This window comes from Dama dama, chromosome 10 (assembly GCF_033118175.1).
Source record: "Dama dama isolate Ldn47 chromosome 10, ASM3311817v1, whole genome shotgun sequence".
In the NCBI taxonomy this organism is placed as follows: domain Eukaryota; kingdom Metazoa; phylum Chordata; class Mammalia; order Artiodactyla; family Cervidae; genus Dama; species Dama dama.
Window position 1 is genome coordinate 42,609,499 of NC_083690.1, and position 12,886 is coordinate 42,622,384.

Consider the following 12,886-nt stretch of genomic DNA (forward strand, 5'->3'; position numbering starts at 1 on the left):
CCAGCTGAGAAGCCGGTCCGCCGCGGCCGCTGCAGGCCTGGCCTCCCGCGAGACACATGCAGGGCAGGGCGGCGTCGGGCCGGCCTCCTCAGACCCGTCTGCCTCCCCCTGGATCCCCGCGACCCTCCCTCAGCGCCCCTCAGCGCCCCTCACGTGACTCTGTCGGCTGAACCCGCCCTCATGCTTCCTGCTGACCTGGCGAGAATGGGCCAGATTTTCTGTTCCTGAGAGTTTCCTTGGATACCAGGGAATTCTAGCAAAAGTTTGGGGTCAGCACCGGAATATTTCTCTCCAGCCGCACTGAGTTCCCAATGACACCCCCCCCACCCCATCTGCAGAGACAAAGTGCACCTCCAGCTGCTGTTCACAGCAGCACCTGCAGCTGCAAGAATTCGGATCTCTGCTCCCAACGCCCAGGCACAGCTTCTCCATCCCTTGAAGGTCAGAACTGTGCTCCTGACCCTGTGGTCATTTAGGGCCACACCTTCTTTTCTTGATGACCATGTTCTGTGGATCCCTGGGGTCTGGCGTGTATGTATGTGTGTGTGTGTGCCCACTTGGGTGTGTGGAAATGAACACACCCAGGTGTGAGCAGCCAACACACGTGACATTACACAGATGGGTAAACGGACGCAGGCACCTCCCTCGAGGTCACAGTGAGGAAGGGCAGGAGGTAGGACTCCACTCCAGCTCTGGGTGGCACCCAAGCCCGGGTGTGTGACGACAGCTGTCCTACCTCCCCACGGGCACAGGCCACCCCGGCCCGGTGTCCGGAGGATGAATGCCTGGGCTCCCACCTCGAGGAACTGAGTGTTTTTGGAAGAGGTTTTATTGTCAAGGAAACCACTGATCCCTAATTAAAGTGGAAGGAGCAGTGATAAGTGTATGTCAAAGGCTGCTGTCTCTGCATGTCTGTGTCTCCCAGGTTCATGTGTTAAGTCCTAGCACCCAGCCTGGCACTGTTGGGGTGGGGCTCAGTGGGGCACCGTTGGGGGTGGGACTCTCAAGAAGGATCTGGGCCCCCAATGAGGCCCTTCGGTGCTCCCTCCCTGCTCCCACCGGGTGGGTGCACAGTGGGAAGCAGCTCTCATGAAACAGTCAGGCTCACCAGCACGCTGGTCTGGGCTCCCTGCCTTCAGACTGTAAGCAGTCCATGTGCGCTGTTTGCCAGCCACCAGATGTGGCGTTTGGTTGTGGTGGCCAGAGCTAAGACCCGGAGCAGGAGGAGGGCCCCCAACTCATCCTGGGGCCAGAGAGCCTTTCCGGGGAGTGGACACGGAGATGGGCCTTGAGCTGAAGGAGGGCCAGATGGATGAGGTGGCTGTAGGCAGAGGCAAAGGGGTGGGTAAGGCCTGGGGCAGCCTGTGAGTTACAGGAATGCAGAGACCTTGGTGTGACTCCACGAGGCGTATGGGGCCGGAGGAAATAGGAAGACCCCCGAAGGTGGGCAGGATGGAGATGGGTGTGGCTGGGTGGGCACCGAGTGGAGATGGGCGGGGCAGGTGGGCGCAGCGTGGGGGTGGGCGGGGCAGGTGGGCGCACAGTGGGGGTGGGCGGGGCTGGTGGGCGCAGGGTGGGAGTGGGCAGGGCAGGTGGGCGCAGAGTGGGGGTGAGTGGGGCTGGGTGGGCACAGAGTGGAGATGGCCGGGGCAGGTGGGCGCAGAGTGGGGGTGGGCGGGGCAGGTGGGCGCAGAGTGGGGGTGAGTGGGGCAGGTGGGCGCAGAGTGGGGGTGGGCGGGGCCGGTGGGCGCGGGGTGGGAGTGGGCAGGGCAGGTGGGCGCAGAGTGGGGGTGAGTGGGGCTGGGTGGGCACAGAGTGGAGATGGGCGGGGCAGGTGGGCACAGAGTGGGGGTGAGTGGGGCCGGTGGGCACATAGTGGAAGTGGTTGGGTGTCCAGCAGAGACTCCTCTGATTTAATGGGGAACTGTCACTGGAGAGTCCATTAGGAGCTGACCACAGGGGCTCTTTGAGGGCAGGGGCAGGGCCAGGGAGTAGCCATGGAGAAGGTGGGCTGGGCAAGTCAAGGAAATATATGGAGAAGGAAGGCAAGTCAAGTCAAGGGAGAGCCTCTTCACATGATGAAGGTTTGTGGGGAGAAAAGGTTTGCTTCATTTTTCCTGAAGACCTGGAAGAAAGGAGAGGAGACAGCTGGTGGAAAAGAGCAGATTGCTGTGTGGAAAGTGGGAGTCTGGAAACGGAGGTCTGAAACGCTTGCAGGAGGTCCCCCTCTCTTCTCGTCTGTGCAGCCCAGTCCTCTGCTGGCAAACCCCAGGGCTCTGCAGCTTTCCCGCTGCACTCCCGTTGTGCCCTCTGTGAAGACAGTGGTCTGTTTTTCCAGTCCCTTGCAGTGAAACCATCGTGACCTTTGACATAGATGAAATGTATGCTTTTTCCGAGTGTGACTCAAAGCATGTGAGGTTTGTGACCAGGCAGTTCTAAAAGTGGATGGGTAATTGCTGGTTCTCCTTCCTGTGATGACTTTGTAAGATCACGTACATTCACCCCCTCACAGAAAACAACTAGAAAATCTGCACAAAATGCACAAAGGAGCTGCTTGAAGGCATCAGGGGGTGAGCAGCCGCTGCAGACAGGTTCTAGACGAAGGGCTGTTTGAAGAGTGTTCTGTGGCTTCCAGTCTGGGGTGTGTGGACAGTGCTCCTGGGAAAACCGGGTCTTCACCCAGGGAACGAGAAGATGAAATTAGGGGAGCTGTGGCCTCTGGAGAGCAAGGGGGACCCCACACAAGGACAACTGTTGATGGGAACTCTCAGACGGCCCACCACCTTTCCTGCTGGCTGGACCACATGCACACAGCATTCTAGAGCAGTCCAGTCACACACAGACAGAGGTCTGATCTGGGGTTGGAGCTGAAGCCAGACCCCAGCTGTGCTCACTGCTTGTTAACCGGAAGAGATGCCAGTCACTGAAGACCTGTTTTATGTGCAATATTTGGTTCCTCCAAATACTCATACCAAGGTGATCTGTTGATGCCCAGGAGTGGGATTGCTGGTTCATCTGGCAACTCTCTTTTTAGTTTTTTGAGGAACCTCCATACTGCTTTCTATGGTGGCTGCACTACATTCTCACTAACCGGGTGGGAGGCTTTCCTTTTCCTCACACGCCCTCTAGCATTTGTTATTTGTAGACTCTTTAATGATGGCCATTCTGACCACTATCAGGTGAGTTCTGATTTGCATTGCTCTAATAATTAGCAATGTGGAGCATTTTTTCATGGGCATACTGGCCATCTGTATGTCTTCTTTGGAGAAATGTCTATTTAGACCTTCTGCCCATTTTTTGATTTCTTTAAAAGTTGTATAAACTGTTTGTATATTTTGGATATTAGACCCTTTTTGGTCACATCATTTGCAATTTTTTTCTCCCCAAAATTAGTATAGGTGTCTCATATGCAAAAGAAAAAAGTTGGACCCTTGCTTCCCCCGAATATAAAATCAATTCAAAAGGGATCAGAGCCCTAGATGTAAGAACCAAAATTATAAATCTCCTAGAATAAAACATGAAAGTGAGTCCTCATGACCTTGGATTTGGCCATGATTTATTTTTGATCTGCTATCAAAAGCACAAGCAACAAAAGACAAAATAGATGAAGTGGACTTCCTCAATACAATAAACTGCTGTGCATAAAAGGAGCAAGGAAAAAAATGATCCACCATCCAAAATGGCACAATATATTTGTAAATCATGTACCTGATGAAGTCTGTAGCCCGCCCACCAAGCCCCCGCTGGTCCAGTGGGGTGCCTGGGGTCCCTCCCAGCACAGGTGATAAGGGGGCTTCAGGCCCCATGACACCCATGGGGTGGACACGGGTCACCCTCAGCACCCTCAAGGAGTGAGTGCTGGATGGTTTTGAGCCCAGGTCCCTTCTCATCACTGCCCTCAAAGACTGGAGGCTTCAGCAGCCTCCAGAAGCATACAGAGTCTTTGGGAGTCTTTGAGAACCAAGAGAACATCCTTCATTTTCCTGAAAAGTACATCTTACTTCACCTGCAGAGAAGTGAAATAAGTGATGTGCTGGTGAGCTGTGTTGGGGAGGACACATGCTGTGATTCTATGATTAGGTCTCAGTGTTTAGTGAGTTTATGCTTTTGGACTGTGAACTTCACAACTATTTCTTAGTTTTTTTTTTTGTTGTTGTTGTTGTTTTTTAGTGTTAATGGGATTAGCCATTTGTTGGCTGTTGTAAATTGTAGTCCAGTGCACACTTGGCTGCATGCGCCTTTTCACAATCTGGTATTCTCCTAAAACACTCTTTGGAGTGAGTCTGCAGGATCTCAGGGTGGCTCTTTTTATCTCTTAAATGCTGTTCCACACCCTTTCTATAGTGACTCTTACCATTTACATGCCATCATCACCATAAAAGGGTTCCCTTTCTCCATGCCTTTTTAACCAATTATTGTTTGTAGATTTTTTTCATGATGACCTTTCACACTGGTGCAGAGTGATACCTTGTTCTGGTTTTGATTTTCGTATCTGTAATAATTCATTACAGAGTTTTGCCGAGAGAACATACTGGTCATAGCAAACACCCTCTTCCAACAACACAAGAGACGACTCCACACATGGACATCACCAGATGGTCAATACCAAAATCAGGTTGATTATATTCTTTGCACCCAAAGATGGAGAAGCTCTATAGAGTCAGCAACAACAAGACCAGGAGCTGACTGTGGCTCAAATCATGAACTCCTTATTGCCAAATTCAGACTTAAATTGAAAAAAGTAGAGAAAATCACTAGACCATTCAGGTATGACCTAAATCAAATCCTTTATGATTATACAGTGGAAGTGACAAATAGATTCAAGGGACTAGATCTGATAGAACTTTGGATGGAGGTTCATGACATTGTACAGGAGGCGGTGATCAAAACCATCCCCAAGAAAAAGAAATGCAAAAAGGCAAAATGATTGTCTGAGGAGGCCTTACAAATAGCTGAGAGAAGAAGTGAAAGGCAAAGGAGAAAAGGAGAGATATATTCATCTGAATGCAGAGTTCCAAAGAATAGCAAGGAGAGATAAGAAAGCCTTCCTCAGTGATGAATGCAAAGAAATAGAGGAACCAAGAACAATAGAATGGGAAAGATTAGAGATCTCTTCCAGAAAATTAGAGATACCAAGAGAACATTTCATGCAAAGATGGGCACAATAAAGGACAGAAACAGTATGAACCTAACAGAAGCAGAAGATATTAAGAAGAGGTGGCAAAAATATACAGAACTATATAAAAAAGACCTTAATGACCCAGATAACCACAATAGTGTGATCACTCATCTAGAGCCAGACATCCTGGAATGCAAAGTCAAGTGGGTCTTAGGAAGCATCACTACAAACAAAGCTAGTGGAACAAAGCAACTGGAGCTCAATTCCAGTTGAGCTATTTCAAATCCTAAAAGATGATGCTGTGAAAGTGCTGCACTCAATATGCCAGCAAATTTGGAAAAGTCAGCTGTGGCACAGGACTGGTAAAGGTCAGTTTTCATTCCAATCCCAAAGAAGTCAGTTCAGTTCAGTTGCTCAGTCATATCTGACTCTGTGACCCCATGGACTGCAGCACGCCAGGCTTCCCTGTCCATCACCAACTGCTGGAGCCTGTTCAAACTCATGACCATTGAGTCAGTGGTGCCATCCAACCATCTCGTCCTCTGTCGTCCCCTTCTCTGCCCACCTTCAGTCTTTCCCAGCATCAGGGTCTTTTCCAAGGAGTTAGTTCTTCACATCAGGTGGCTACAATACTGGGGCTTCAGCTTTAGCATCAGTCCTTCCAGTGAATATTTAGGACTGATTTCCCTTAGGATGGACTGGTGGATCTCCTTGCTGTCCAAGGGACTCTCAAGAGTCTTCTCCAGTGAAAGCATAAGTTCTTCACTGCTCAGGCTTCTTTATGGTCCAACTGTCACATCCATACATGACTACTGGAAAAACCATAGTTTGACTAGGCTGACCTTTGTCAACAAACTGATGTCTCTGCTTTTTAATACACTGTTTAGGTTTGTCATAATATTTCTTCCAAGGAGCAAGCATCTTTTAATTTTGTGGTTGCAGTCACTATCTGCAGCGATTTTGGATCGAAGAAAATAAAGTCTGTCACTGTTTCCCCCTCTATGTGCCATGAAGTGATGGGACTGGATGCCATGATTGTTGTTTTATGAATGTTGAGTTTTAAGTCAACTTTTTCACTCTCCTCTTTCACTTTCATCAAGAGGCTTTTTAGTTCTTCTTCACTTTCTGCCATAAGGGTGGTGTCATCTGCATATCTGAGGTGACTGATATTTCTCCCAGCAATCTTGATTCCAGCTTCTGGTTCATCCAGTCCAATGTTTCTCATGATGTACTCTGCATATAAGTTAAATAAGTAGGGTGACAGTATACAGCCTTGACATACTCCTTTCCCAATTTTGAACCAGTCTGTTGTTCCATGTCAAGTTCTAACTGTTGTTTCTTGACATGTATACAGGTTTCTTAGGAGGCAGGTAAGGTGATCTGGTATTCCCATCTCTTTAAAAATTTTCCATAGTTTTTTGTGATCCACATAGTCAAAGGCTTTAGTGTAGTCAGTGAAGAAGTAGATGTTTTTCTGGAATTCCCTTTCTTTTTCTGTGATCCAGTGGATGTTGGCAGTTTGATCTCTGGTTCCTCTGCCTTTCCTAAACCCACCGTGTACATCTGGAAGATATCAGTTCATGTCCTGTTGAAGCCTAACTTGAAGGATTTTGAGCATTACCTTGCTAGCATGTGAAACGAGTGCAATTGTACAGCAGTTTGAACATTCTTAGGCATTGACTTTCTTTATTATATATTGGAATAGCACGGATTTCTGATGTAGTTTTTTTTTAGGTGTCCAGGAACTTGATTCAGATATATGGATGTATATCTATTCTTGCTCTGAAAAGTGTGTTCGGTAGGGTTCTCTGTGTGACTCGGTATGTCCTGTCTGATGATCTATTGGAGGCATATTAGTGTGTATGTGATAATGCAAGTCTTAATTTATCCTTCTTCCTATTTTTTTTTTTTTTGTAATCGTAAGTTGGTTTTCGAAGTTTGTAGGTCTGTTTCTGTTTTGTATAGTAATTCTTTGGTATAAATTGATAGATTCCACCTGTAGGTGATACCTGATGATATTTCTCTCTCTCTGTCTCTGATTGAGCTCACTGCACATGGTCATGTCTTGGTCTGTCTCTGCTGCTCCATGACATTATTTATTTAATTAATCCTGTTTTACATTTTTCACTCTCTGGCCTTGTTGGTTGATTCTTTATCTCAGCTCTAGTAAATAGTGCTACTCTGAATATAGGGGTGCACGAGGCATTTCAAATTATGATTTTTTTCCTCCATGTTTGGGCCCAAGGCTGGGATTGCTGGATCATATGGTACCTGTGTGTTGAATTTTTAAGGAACCTCCATGCTGTTTTCCACAGTGGCTGCACCCATTTACACCCCCACCAAGAGTGTGGGAAAATCCCCTTTTGTCTCTGACCACTGCAGCATTTAATCTTTGTGGCTTTTTCTGATGATGGGCGTTCTGGCCATGGTGAGGTGATTCCTCAGTGTTGTTTTGATTTGCATTGATTTGATAATTAGCCATGTGGAGTGTGTTTTCACGTGCTTTTTGATCTTATACAGTGTGAGTATAGTTTACCTGTTGAAATTGGCCTCTTGAACATCGACCCGGTTTTGAATTCTTTTTTTGGTGCTTTACCCTAAGGGCTTTACTTGACGGCCTTTGTCCTTTCCAGCCCTGCATGCCTTGTGCATATTGAGATCATTGAGTGAGTGAGTGAGTGAAGTTGTTCAGCTGTGTCTGACTCTTTGCGACCGCATGGACTGTAGCCTACCAGGCTCCTCCCTCCACGGGATTCTCCAGGCAAGAATACTGGAGTGGGTTGCCATTTCCTTCGCCAGGGGATCTTCCCGACTCAGGGATCGAACCCGAGTTCCCTGCATTGCAGGCAGACGCTTTAACCTCTGAGCCACCAGGGAAGCCCTTTGTTTTAAAGTTGTTGTTCTGAGAAATGGCCACAAGGCGGCAGCATTTCTTCCTGCCCAACTCTGGTTAGTCAGGCAACCAGAGCCTGGGGGAAAGCCTTGCTCCTGGATTGTCGATTTCAGCGGCATGGGGCAGAAGTAACAAAGAGCCAGGGCGTGTTGTGTCTCTTGGTTTCTTCCCCCTTAACCTTTATTTCCCGGACACATGCTAATTCCTGCAACTCCACTCTGCAGAGGGTGATGTCGTCTGTAGTGGGGTTAACCCCAAGGAAGGAGGCTGGAATTGGGATCCCCACTACCAGGAGTCTTGGAGACCAGGGGACTTTTCAAAGCTTTCCCATCCCAGAAGTTGCAGCAGCCTTTGGGTGCAGTAGGCTTGGCTTGGCTGCAGGAGGACCTCCCCCCACTCCCAGAGCTGGAGATCCCCGGGGTCCTTCGGTACAGGGCTCATTGCCAGGCATTTCCTCCCAGACCACTCAGATCCAAGACACTCCAGCCTTGGGACCCAAGTCTGCTCAGTCTCCAGGGATGTGACACCAGCCTAGGCCACCATGTCTGAGGGGCCTAGAGCCAGCATTTCCATTTCTTTTTTTTTTTATTGTATCATTAGAATTGGGGAATATAAGTGACTTACAATGTGGATTTTTTCCCCCAACAGACAGCAACTTTATTCACTTATTGGAAAAGGAAATGGCAACCCACTCCAGTATTCTTGCCTGGAGAATTCCATGGACAGAGGAGCCTGGCAGGCTGCAGTCCATGGGGTCACAAAGAGTTGGATACGACTGAGTGACTTTGACTTATTCACTTATGTATAGACATCTATATGTTCCTTTTGTGTGCTTTTCCCATATAGTTTATTGCAGAGTGTTGACTAGGGTTCCACATGCTATACAGTGGGTCCTTCTGGATTATTTCATAATTAGGAGTGTGTATATGAACCAGCTAACTTCTCACCCCCTTTCCTTCTTGGTAACCATGTTTCTTTTCTATGTGAGGCTGTTTCTCTTTGGAAAAGATGTAATTTTTATCCATTTTTAGATTTCACCTAGAAGGGATATCACATAATCCTGGTCTTTTCCTGTCTTTCTACTTCACTTAACATGATCACCTTTATTTTCTCCTTTGTGACTGAAAATGGCATTATCTCATTCGTCCTGGTGGTTGAGCAGTATTGCACTGAGTCCGCGTGCCCTGTTTCTTTTCTGATCTTCTCTCCTTTCACTCTTGGGCTGCTCCGTGACCTGGCTACTGTGCCCAGTGCGGCCGTGACTGCAGGGTGCAGGTGTCCTTAAAACTCTGGTGTCCCCAGGACCCAGGACCGGGCATAGGATGGCTGGGTCCATGAACTTACACGTTTAGTTCTTTAAAGAAGCTTCACGCTATTCTCCCTAGTGGATGTTCTGATTTACATTTTCAACAACACTGTGGGAGAGCTCCCCTCTCTCCACACCCACTTTAGGATTTATTGTTGGAGATTTTTGAGATGGCCCTTCTGATCTCAGCAAGGCAGCAGGGATCAGTGGCGTGAAGTGAGATCTTAATTCCCTGCCCAGGAATTGAACCTGGGAAGCCTTGGATGAGAACCAGGAATCCTAACCACCAGGCCAGCAAGGGCTAGAGGCTAGAAGCTCTTTTCCCCTGGATCTTTGCCCTCAGTGAGAAATGCATCTGTCACAGAGGCAGAAATTGTGAATGCAGGTACAGAGTTTATCGTTAGACATATAGCACAACAACAAGTGGGAGAGCACACACAGAAACGGTTTGTTCATTCAAGACAGAAACGAGGCAGAGCTGCACACCCGGAAAGAAAGGGTGTGGACACCCTCCCTTGTGAGGAGGTCAGTACAGAGGCGGTCAAGACATTTATGTAGGGCAGTTCTTCCAGGTCTTTGTCTTCCTTCAGGCCAATTATCTTGTTTCTTTTTCCACACCTGACCTAACCTGGGACCCTCCCCCGGGTGTGCACACACCCCTCAGCCATGAGGGGTCTCGAAGTGAAGGCTTCTGGGAGAAGCAGCTCCTTATGGCCTGGCATTATTCCTTGACCTTTGACCCACAAAGAGCCTTTCTGCACATGTGTAGTGTCTCCCTTGTCCAAAAAGTGGGGGAAGGGAGATCCCTTAATCCTTTACTCATATGGGGTTTTGACCCCTCTTTGTCCTTGCCTTGACTACTGCCATGACTATTACCTTAACATGTTTACAAAAGACAAACCCTGGCTGTTTACCCTGTTTCTGTTGTTACTTCCATTTTGGAGGGCAAACAGGAGGCTGATGTTAATGCCTTAACTGGAGCCCCCCTGTCTCTCGTCTTAGGAAATGTTAACAGTTGTGAGTATTCAGCCTGCAGCCCACTTCTTCCTACCCCATGGAATGTAAGCAAGAGGCCAGCTGTAAATGTCTAACCAGAGCCCATCTGTCTCCTAACTCACTCTGACCGGTGTGAGGTGATATCACTTTGGACTTGATCTGCCTTTCTCTTATAATTAGTGATGCTAAGCATCTTGCAAGGAGATCAAACACGTCCATCCTAAAGGAAATCACTCCTGAATATTCATTGGAAGGACTGGTGCTGAAGCTGAACCTCTAATACTTTGGCCAACTGATGCAAAGAGCTGACTCATTTGAAAACACCCTGATGCTGGGAAAGATTGAAGGCAGGAGGAGAAGGGGATGACGGAGGATGAGATGGTTGGATGGCATCACCGACTCAATGGACATGAGTCTGAGCAAGCTCTGGGAGTTGCTGATGAACAGGGAAGCCAGGTGTGTTGCAGTCCATGGGGTCGCAAAGAGTCAGACACGACTGAGTGACTGAACTGAGCTGAGCATCTTTTCATGTATTTTATGGCCCTGTGTCTGCCTTATTCAGAGAAATGTCCATTGAGATCTTTGGTTCAATTTTTAAAATTAAATTATTTGTGTGTGTGTTTTTTATATTGAGCTGCATGAGCTATTTCTACATTTTGGAGTGAAATCCCATTTGGAAGGTTGTCTTTTTCTTTCCGTTAGGATTTCCTTTGCTGTGCAAATGCTGTTAAGGTTAATTAGGTCCCATTTGTTTATTTTTGTTTTATTTTTCATTAGCGTAAGTGGTGGATGAAAAACAACTTGCTGAGATTTATGTTAAAGCATGTTCTGCCTGTGTTTGCCTCAAGAGTCATGTAGTACCTGTCCTTTTGTTCAGATCTGTTTGGAATTTATTTTTGTGTATGGTGTTAGGGAGTATTCTAATTTCATTGTCCTTTTCATTGTTTAAGGAAGCTCCACACTGTTCTCCAGAGTGGCTGTTCTCAATTTACATTGCCAGCATCAGGGTAGGAGGGTTCCCTTTTCTCCACACATTCTCCAGCACTTATCAGTTCTAGAGTTTTTACCAATGGCCATTCTGAGCAGTGTGTGGTGATACCTCGGTGTAGTTTAGATTGTAGTTCTCTATATTTATTGATACAATTTTTCGTGTCATTTTGAATGATTTGAGTAAATCAAATGATTTGAGTAAATGAATGGATTTGAGTAAAACATGCTTCTTGACCATCTCCCTGTTTTGAATCCTTTTTTGATGACCATGCCTAGGACATTTCTTGAAGGCAAGAGTTTTTTTTACTGATAGCCCCACAGGCCTTGTGAATGTTAAACAGTCCATGGAATTCTCCAGGCCAGAATACTGGAGTGGGTAGCCTTTCCCTTCTCCAGGGGATCTTCCCAACCCAGGGATGGAACCCAGGTCTCCTGCATTGCAGGTGGATTCTTTACCAGCTGAGCCACCAGGGGAAGCCCTAAATGCCCATCAGCACAGCTTTTAAGTTGTTGTTATAGACAGTGGCTACAAGCCTACAGCTTTCTTCATGTCCTAGTTTTTTTTGTTGTATTTTTCATTTTTATTATATATTGTGGTAGCATGGATTTCCAATGTTGTCTTTGTTTTAGATATCTGGGAACTACTTCAGATATACATAGATGTGTACCTATTCTTGCTCTGGGTTCTTTCTCCCATATAGGTTATTACAGGGAGTTTAATAGGATACCCTGTGCAACTAAGTATATCTTTTCTGATTATCTATTGGATATAAGTTAGTGTATATGTGTTAATGCAAGAGTCTTAATTTATCACTCTTCCTAACTTTTTTTGATAAGCATAACAATCTTTGGTTTTTGAAGTTTGTGAGTCTGTTTCTATTTTGTATAGTTCATTTGTATAGATTGATAGATTCCACCTTTAAGTGATATCTTATGATATATTTTTCTCTCTGATTTACTTCACTGCATATGACAATGTCTTGGTTCATCTGTTCTTCTGCCAATGGCATTATTTTATTTTGGTTTATGACTGGGTAGTCCAGGGTCTTGGATCTCACTTAATTTTCCTTTGGCAGTCTCTGTACATGCTGGTTGATTGTCTGTCTTGGCTCTAGTGAATAGTGCTGCTCTGAAAATAGGGATGCATAAGTCATTTCAAATTTTTATTTTCTTCAGTTTTGACCTAGGAGTGGGGATTGTGGAGTCATATGGTACCTGTGTGTTGAATTTTTAAGGACCCTCCGTGCTGTTTTCCACAGTGGCTGCACCCAATTACACCCCCACCAAGAGTGTAGGAAGATTCCCTTTTGTCTCCGATCTCTGCAGCATTTATTCCTTGTGGATCTTTCTGATGATGGTCATTCTGACCATGGCGAGATGATTCCTCAGTGTTGTTTTGATTTGCATTGATTTGATAATTAGTCATGTGGAGTATGTTTCCATGTGCTTTGTGATCTTATACAGTGCGAGTACAGTTTACCTGTTGAAACTGACTTCTTGAACATCGGTCCTGTTTTGAATTCTGTTTTTAATGGTTCACCCCTTGAGATTACTTGTGGTCAGGTGTTTTTTTTTTTTTTCT